The sequence below is a fragment of the Triticum aestivum genome, chromosome 2B, assembly GCF_018294505.1.
Source record: "Triticum aestivum cultivar Chinese Spring chromosome 2B, IWGSC CS RefSeq v2.1, whole genome shotgun sequence".
Lineage (NCBI taxonomy): Eukaryota > Viridiplantae > Streptophyta > Magnoliopsida > Poales > Poaceae > Triticum > Triticum aestivum.
This window is the reverse complement of record NC_057798.1, coordinates 3895235-3898434: the sequence shown is the minus strand read 5'-3', so window position 1 is coordinate 3898434 and position 3200 is coordinate 3895235.

Genomic DNA, 3200 nt, shown 5'->3' with positions numbered 1-3200 from the left:
AGATATAAGAGAGGACACTTCTTTCTATTAGGTAGCTAATAACAACCTAAAAATAACCCACAAAACCCCTAAAGCAGCCACTTTTCTAAAAAAAACATGGACTTTTGGTCCCGGTTGGTGCCACCAACCGGGACCAAAGGCCCCCCTGACTGGGCTCGGCGGACCGGCCACGTGGAGGCACATCTGTCCCGGTTCGTGTTTGAACCGGGACTAATGGGTGGAGGCATTAGTAACGACCCATTTGTCCCGGTTCATGAACCGGGACTAAAGGCCCTTACGAACCGGGACTAATAGGTGTTTTTCTACTAGTGTAGATAGGAGCTCAAGAGAGGTATCGCACTGGGGCTTATAAACCTGTGCGGACGCCCCTCGGCTAGCGAGGTGGGAGTAAACTTGCCGCACCGGACCTGCGTCAGCGCACCCCTTTAGTCCCGGTTTGTGGCTCTAACCGGTACTAAAGGATTGGTCTTTAGTACCGGTTGGAGCGAGGAACCGGTACTATAGGGATGCGCTTCCCGCCATTTGCCTGGCCAAATTTGACCTTTAGTACCGGTTGGTGGCCCCAACCGGTACTGAAGGCCCCTCTATATATAGCACTTACAAAAAAATCACTTAGTTTCTTCTTCATCTGCTTCGTCTCGTCGCGCCCCGTCACCGCCGCGCACGTCCCCGTCGCCGCCCCCGTCGTGCGCGCCCGTCACCATCGCCGTCCCGTCGCTGCCCCCGGCCCTCGCGCGCGCCCGTCCCCGCCCCCATCCCCCTCGCGGCGCGTGCCCGCCGTCCCCGTCGTCGATCGCGCGCGTGCCGCCCCTGGCCCGTCCGCGTACGTCGCCGCCCCCCGTCGCCTCGCATCGCCGGCCGTCGCCCCGCTGTAAGATCGACCGCCCCTGCCGCGCGCGCATTGGCGGCCCTCACACACACACACACTAGTACACACACACACAGACAGATTTTTCTTAATTATTTTCTGTTTTCTGTTTTTTAGTTTTTTATACTTTTAATTTATATAAATGTTAGATTAATGTCAATTATTAGATGATTATATATATAGAAATGTTAGATATTAATGTCAAATGTTAGAAGAATTAGATAGAAAATAATGTAGCTATATTGATGTCAAATGTTAGATGAATTAGCTAGATAAATTTAGGTATACGAGATTTGATGATCTAATAATTAATTAATATTTTACTATAGAACTAGTTTATTTTTAGTAAGAAGCTTAATAGAACTAGTTTTTTTAGTAAGTGCTTAGTTGAATTAGTTGAGTTAATAGAACTAGTTGAATTAATAGAACTAGTTGAATTAGTTGAATTAATAGAACTAGTAAGTGTTTATCAATTAATGTTTCAAATATGAACATAGAAAATGTCTGACGACGAGAAAGATTTCATTATGTGCGAATACTGTGAAGACAAGCGTGGCATGTGCGACAGAAATTTCTAGTTAACGGTAGGCGCTTCAGCATCAAGCTGGATGAGACATTCGAAGTGGATAGAGTAAGTCACAACGACAAGTCTTTTTTTTGTAATTAAACATATGCTTCATTTGCTTCAACTTATAATTTTATTTTTTTACTATTCTACTAGCGTATCCCTTGCCATGCAAGAATTTTTGTCTTGGATAAGATAGGTTTCAGTCCTATGAAAACTATGGAGGTAAAGAGAGTTTACTTGAAGACCAAGCAACGAGCAAGAGGACGCCCTCCAGCTCCTCTCCTCCCTCCGGCAACTTCAGTTTGAGTGTTTCTGTGATCTTCAGCAACTCCCTGCAGGGCTGTGCAACCTTACCAGACTCAAGAAATTAACAATTCAAGACTGTCCAGCTGTCTCATCGTTGCCCAACGATGGCCTCCCCAACTCAGTGCAAGAACTAGATGTTAGATTCTGCTACAACGAGGAGCTAAAACAGCAGTGCAGGGGGTTAGGGGGAACCATCCCAAAAATCAGGGCATAGTCCAGGGTAACACAAACATACTATCTTGTGTTTTTCTGCTTTGCCCTTTCCCTGCAATCCTGCTTAATAACACTTTATTTGTTCTCATCCACTGTGCAGAAAAATGCCTTGGAGTTACCTTGTACATTCTTCTAGCCTTGTAGAGATCTTCCCTTTCCATACATACACACTTGCCACATTCATGACATGAGTGAGGGTCTTGTGGCTGCAGTCTTCCTTCCTGTATAAAAATCTGGTAAGTACTCGCCGTAAAAATTATATCCACTTATACTCCTGCTATATTTAATTTCCAAAAAAAATCAATGGTAGTGAAAGTATTTAAGATGCGTTCTTCCCACAAGTCGAGAAAACCAACAAAAATATCGGTAAATGTTCTGCAAGTCTCTCTTCTTTTCCTTGATGTAATTACCAATGAACTTGTGATTACCATTTGGTTTGGTTCTCTGTGCAGGTATTTGTTTAATCTTATAGGATTCTTAATATTTCGCATTTATACTTGGATTATTGTCATTTATCAAGACGTGGTAGTCTACTTTTCTATTTTGGGTGTCACGGTCAAAATATCAGCATGGCATAAGTGTGGAATAAAAGAGACTTTGGGTGAAGCTACTTATATTAAGGTGATAATTTTTTTCATACACTGCTATTTTGCGATTAGCACCAGATATTTCCTACATTCCTAATTTATGTTTGCTTTCTGTTCAGGTTTTCTAGTGTTTGTTTGGTACTCATCAAGACTTGATGGCATAGTTACTGAAAACAATGAGTTTTCAGTGTTTTGCTACTGATAAGGTTTGCAGTTTTTCAATCCAGTCTACATTCTACTGATATCAAGTATTCTTTCAGTTGTCATGACTATTGTTGTTTAAAGAAAAAAAATGGCTTATAGGATCTTCACAAGAATAGCCTGCATACCGTAGCAGTGCATGCATGGAACCAATTCAGATGATAGGCAGTAGTAATGGTGTGAAGGTATAGCAGTTTGAAAGTAGCTGATTACAGTGAATTTTTTTGGCATATGGTACTTGTTGGTTCCCTGTTTAGAGGAATATACCATGAAGAAGAAAGTCAGGATTCACTCATGGGCAATAGCAAAATACAGTTATATGTTGATTCACAGTACTTTGTGTAACAAAAAAACAGAGAATTCGCTGGATAGATAGCTTATGTCGGTTACAACCAAATAACTAACCTTTATGTTTCTGCAGTATGGATTGAACTGGAAGAAGGATGCAGTTAATAAC